Source organism: Dermochelys coriacea, chromosome 5 (genome assembly GCF_009764565.3).
Source record: "Dermochelys coriacea isolate rDerCor1 chromosome 5, rDerCor1.pri.v4, whole genome shotgun sequence".
Classification (NCBI taxonomy): domain Eukaryota; kingdom Metazoa; phylum Chordata; order Testudines; family Dermochelyidae; genus Dermochelys; species Dermochelys coriacea.
In genome coordinates this window covers 17,284,883-17,290,882 of record NC_050072.1, presented here as the reverse complement: position 1 = coordinate 17,290,882, position 6,000 = coordinate 17,284,883, and the positions used below count along the sequence as shown (strand labels likewise).

At 42.7% G+C, this 6,000-nt stretch overlaps 1 long non-coding RNA gene across 2 annotated transcripts in view; it reads left to right on the top strand.

Moving 5' to 3' along the window:
• Positions 1 to 6,000, top strand: part of LOC122460219 — a 92,980-nt gene that overhangs the window by 29,130 nt on the left and 57,850 nt on the right. For both annotated transcript variants that reach the window (XR_006281376.1, XR_006281377.1), the window contains exon 3: positions 4,627 to 5,166. This is a non-coding gene — a long non-coding RNA (uncharacterized LOC122460219). The remainder of the gene's footprint in view (positions 1 to 4,626; positions 5,167 to 6,000) is intronic.

Sequence of the window (6,000 nt, the reverse complement as noted above, 5' to 3'; positions counted from 1 at the left end):
TGCCCTGGGCTAAGCAGTTAGGGCCAGATTTTCCAAAGTGCTCTCAGCACTCAGCAATTTCTATTGTTCTCAAGGGGAGATGGGTCAGGGATGCTCCACTCTTCTCAAGGGGAACCGTATTCTTGCCAGCAAGTTAAAGAAGTATGGATTGGATGAATGGAGTATAAGGTGGATAGAAAGCTGGCTTGATAGTTGGGCTTAACGGGTAGTGATCAATGGCTCGATATCTAGTTGGCAGCCAGTATCAAGCAGAGTGCCCCAGGGTTCGGTTTTGTTCAACATCTTTATTAATGATTTGGATGATGGGCTGGATTGTACCCTCAGCAAGTTCGCGGATGACGCAAAGCTGGATGGAGAGGTAGATAAGCAGGAGGGTAGGGATAGGGTCCAGAGTGACCTAGACAAATTGAAGGATTGGGCCAAAAGAAATCTGATGAGATTCAACAAGGACAAGTGCAGAGTCCTGCACTTAGGAAGGAAGAATCCCATGCACTGCTACAGGCTGGGGACCGACTGACTAAGCGGCAGTTCTGCAGAAAGGGACCTAGGGATTACAGTGGACGAGAAGCTGGATGTGAGTCAACAGTGTGCCCTTGTTGCCAAAAAGGCTAACGGCATATTGGGCTGCATTAGTAGGAGCATTGCCAGCAGATCGAGGGAAGTGATTATTCCCCTCTATTTGGCACTGATGAAACCACGTCAGGAGTATTGTGTCCAGTTTGGGGCCCCCTCACTACAGAAAGGATGTGGACAAATTGGAGAGAGTCCAGCAGAGGGCGATGAAAATTATTAGGTGAGTGGGGTACGTGACTTATGAGGAGAGGCTGAGGGAACTGGGCTTGTCTGCAGAAGAGAAGAGTGAGGGGGGATTTGACAGCAGCCTTCAACTACCTGATGGGGGATTCCAAAGAGGATAGAGCTAGGCTGTTCTCAGTGGTGGCAGATGACAGAACAAGGAGCAATGGTCTAAGGTTGCAGTGGGGGAGGTTCAGGTTGGATATAAGGAAAAACTTTTTCACTAGGAGGGTGGTGAAGCACTGGAATGGGTTACCTAGGGAGGTGGTGGAATCTCCATCCTTAGAGGTTTTTTAAGGCCCAGCTTCACAAGCCCTGGCTGGGATGACTTAGTTGTGGTTGGTCCTGCTTTGAGCAGGGGGTTGGACTAGATAACCCCCTGAGGTCTCTTCCAGCCATAATCTTCTATGATTCTATGCTGGATGCTGAGAATCTTTGAGAATCTGGCCCTTATAGAAGAGAACGCCGACCACACTACAGCTCCCAGGCTCACAAGTGCTTTGATAAAACCCACAGGAAGTGATCTGCTTCTTTTGGGCTTTTACTGTGAAGAGCACTGTATTGTGTCCTACGACACAGGAGAACTGTAGGTGAGACAAGAGAGAAAACTAAAGACTGAATTTCAGTGGAGTGACTCGGTAACATCAAGTGGGAGGAAGCAGTGGAAGGAGAGCACCCTAGGAAGACTTGGAAAGGGCAGGCAGAGGAGGCTTTGGGCGTGACTGAATTGATGAATTGCCATCCAGTCAAAAATGCCCTAAAACAGACATGAGCCAGCAGCCAGCAAACTAGGCACTAAAAGTGAATCAGTATTAAGACAGGAGGAGGAAAGACGATAAAATTGCAAAAGTGGATCTTTTTTTGATTTTCCAAAAGATAAAAGAAAAATTTTCAGCACATTAAAACAAAAGATCAGTGAAGAAGCCAGTGTTAACTTCATAGAGATGCTCAGGGTAATTTACTGAAATTATAAAGCACTGAAACAAATGCAACCAACTGCGGCAAAGTTAAAACAGCCATCTAAACACCTCATTTTATCTGAAAGAGATTGCTTTGTGCTGTAGGATTTCATAGTCCAATAGTTTGCAGGAAATACACAACTTGTGTGTGTATAAAATACACCCACACTCAATACATTAAGGCTGAAGAATCAAAAATCACAATAAGTCAGGAAATGTAAAAGTTACGGTTCTAACAACAACATTACATCAACAGTAATAAACACAGCCCTACAATGAACCGAGGAAAAAAAGGTTTAAAAATGCCCCCATACATCGTAGCCAGTTGGAACCATAACTTTTTGCCTAATTTGTTTGCAATTTTAACTGTGAAAACTGAAATGCATTAAAACGGGGTGCAGTTGGAAGAGTGTTTACTAATGTTTTTCCAACACAGCAGACACATGTCCTGAATGAAGACTACAAACATCAAGTTGACAAGCTCATGCATCTTTGCTGTTGTCCTGTTTAGGGGCCTGGCAGTGAGATTGTGATTAGAATTGTTTTCAAAATGGGAAACTTTTTTTTTTCACTTTTCCCAGGAATTTTTCTCAAACTTGTGGCTCTCCCCTTTCCCTGAACAAAAAAAACCCCAAAAACATCACCTGAAGGCAGAGACCAAACACATTATAATTGTATATTTCCCAAGCTTCAGCTTGACGCTCATTCCGCTGAAAATTGGGGAGGGAAAAGGAGAAGTTCATTAGAAAGTCTGAATATCCATAACTCCAAGGGAACTCACAGGCTCTGCTATAATTAAACAACGTACTGAGTAGCGGTGTGGGCTTTAATCAGGTTTGTGACGAACTCAGGGTGAGTTTGCCATAGTAAAAGGTTATGTTTGCATCATTAAAAATCTGGATTCTCACTTTGTCCTTGATGTGTTCTTGCTCCAGTTTCTTTCATCAGTTCCCGCTTCAACATAGTAACAGAACATTGCCCATAAAGGATGCCAAGAACTTAGGTGCTTTTTAAAATGTTGCCAATTAACTATCCATGTCATGCCCCGCTCTCTTTTGATATGTTAAATGTAAAACCTGAAAAATGTACCAACCTGCCAACAGTGTTTCAGCCAGTTTCATTCCGTTCCTGAGAGAGAATTCATAATGTTATGACTCTCTCCAGTGCTATAATCTAAAAAGACACCAAGTAGAAACTGATGTGTCTGTGGGGAAGCAATCAGATGGCTCTGCGTGTGGAAAACTGCGTGTGTGCAGACTTCCTGTCTTATGAGCCCTTTTGCTGTTTTAAGCAGATTAGTGGGAATGAGAAGAGCCTCAGCCATCAAGACCACAAGCCCAAGAGATAAAGGAGCCCTGTTACCTTTCTCATGGAGGAAACTGGGAAACTCATGGTTTGATCCGAAGTTGGGGTAAATTATGATAGCGTATTTGAAGTCATATGGCGCTATCATAATTTATCCCAGCTGAAGATCTGCCCCATAGTTCTTGTGCAGGTGATGCTGTGGATTGAAGTTCTTGGCATTTTTCTGGGTGACAAAGACAAGAGTACCTCTGTGGGAGGTATTCTTGCTAACTGGATACTGGGAGCAAGTCTTTTTAGGCCTCTCCTTGGTCCTGTAAGGAAGCACATTGAGGTTCAAGTTCCATGTAAAAGGTAGTCCTATTATAGTGGGACAAAATAGTTATCCAGTTGGTTTTAGTTGATCCTCTTTTCCTTTGGTTTTTTTGTTGGAGTTTGTGTATACATCTGGTAACTGTAGTCAGTCTGTGCACATCGCTTCGACTGCAGAGTAACTCCTTATCTGAGTGATCAACACACCCAAATGCTGCTCCAGCCTGGGCATTTTTAGGAAGGGAAATATTTTTTAATCCATAACAATGCATCATATGCAAAGGAGAAGCAAACATCCCTACTGAAAATAATCACTTTGAATCCTATCATGAATTTCTTATGTACCCATGATTCCTACTGAGTTTGATGGGACTTTTACAAGATTCGTGTCCCCTTTTAATTACAAAATTATCATTTCTATTTAATAATAATCGTTTGTGTTGTAGTAGCACCAAGACCACATTGTGCTAGGCACTGTGCAAACAGAACAGAAACATGGCCTCTGCCCCAAAGATCTTACAGTCTCAGTACAAGACAAGAGACAGCAGGTGGATATAGACAGGGGAGCAATGAGACAATGATAGTCAGCATGAGAGGCAGCTGCCTACCTGTTGTCAAGTTTTTTGTAGGCATCACAGCAAAGGAGGGTTATAAGAGGAGATTTGAAGGACAACGAGGTAGTTTTGCAAACATTTATCCCCCAGGAAATACACATCCTGGTTTTGTGGGGGTTCCCAAGGAAAGCCTCTTACACCAGCCATAATTCATTGTTATACAAACAATACACTACAGGACAAACCCTCTGAAACTGCAGGCGACACTGAGCTGCCACAGTATCTGCTCACTTTTACACTGACAAGGTTTCCTATAACAAGGGATTATAAAAGCCTTAGACCTGGGCAATATGAGTGCTTGTCTGGAGATGCCAGGAATCTGCTTAACATACATAGTATTGTAAGTGTGCTGTATGCAGTGCTGTGTAGTAGAAGATCAGTGCCAAATATAATACAGGTCTCACCCCCAAAGGGCTTCCAATTGAATGACCAACACTTTGGAGCTACAAACTTTTTGTCTCCCTCCCAGACTCAGTTTTATCTCTCTCAGCACGTGGAATGAATCAATCTAAAGTGCTGTCACACATTCCTGTGTGTATTTAGTCTTTGCCTTCAATATTTTCCCTTTATCATACACCGCGTAAGGCATAAAATGTAATATTAATGCCAAGTAATCTTACATAGCTGTCTGGCATTTCTTTCAGAGCACAATCAAGAAGAAGAGAATTTTAGAAGATCACTAGCTCCAGCGTTCAAAGCACCCAGCACCCAGTGAATACTTTGGTCCAAGTTTTGGAATGAAAAACAGACTAGAGTTGAGACATCAGTGAAAGCAGGTGAAAGTGTACCAGGTACCACAAAGGACTCCAGTGTTCCTGAAGCACAGAGAGTGGTGCTACAGAATTAAAGGAAAAGGATGGCTCAGCTTTCCGTGGGTAACGGTAAAGAAGGTTATGGGAATGGAACAAAATTTGTCAATGACATAGTCAGCACGGATGGAAAACAATAAAAGCAGAAAGCTTTGAGGCACTGAAAAAGAGCCGTAGTGTCTCTGAACAGTGACTCAAAGGCAGAATGTTCCTGGAGTAAAGAGGCTCTGGCAGCTTTTGTGCTAGACGGGAGTTCAAAGCTGTACATGGAAACTGAATGCGCTGACCTTGGCTTACTGTACTTCCATTGGCAAATAGGGATGTCTCCTTTCCTACAGAGTGACCATGTAATTGAAGGTGCTAAAAGGAACACAGGTGGGAAACAGCTAAGAATTCAGTGTTTGAGAAATGGAAAATAATGTAGCTGCTTTTTAAAAAACTCCCGTATAGGCAATAGGCACAATAGAATAACCTGAGCAACATTTCAGAGTGCATTACAAACACTGAGTGAGCCCTACAACGGTTAACAATCCATACATTCATACAGTGTAAGGCCAGAAGGGACCATTAGATTGTCTAGTCCGATCTCTTGATTATTATAGGCTGTTCCATTTCATGCAGCTACCCCCGTATACAGTCCAATAACCTGTGTGGGACAAAAGCCTAGGTTCCAGGAAGGCATCCACTCTTGATTTGAACATGAAGATTAGATCGCTTCCCTTACTAATTTGTTTCAATGATTAATCATCCTCTCTGTTAAACATTTGTGCCCTATTTCTAATTTGAAGTTGTCCGGCATCAGCTTCCAGCCATTGGTTGTTGCTATGCCATTCTCTGCTAGATTAAAGAGTCTTTTAGCACTCAGTATCTTCTTCTCAGGAAGGTATTTATAAACCCCAAACAAGTCATCTCGCAATCCTTTTGATAAGATAAACAGATCAGACTCCTTAAGTCTCACTGTCTGGTATTTTCTCTGCCCTCCAATCATTCTTCTGGCTCTTTTTTGCACCTTCTCCAATTTTTCAACATCCATTTAAAAATATGGGCACCAGAACTGTACATGGTATTCCATTATCCATCTCCCCAGTAGTGGACAACAGTAAAATCACCTCTCTGCTCCTACTCACTATTCCCGTTTATAGATTCAAGGTTCGCAATTAGCCCTTTTTCGCCACAGCATCACATTGGGAGCTCAGGTTGAGTTGTTTG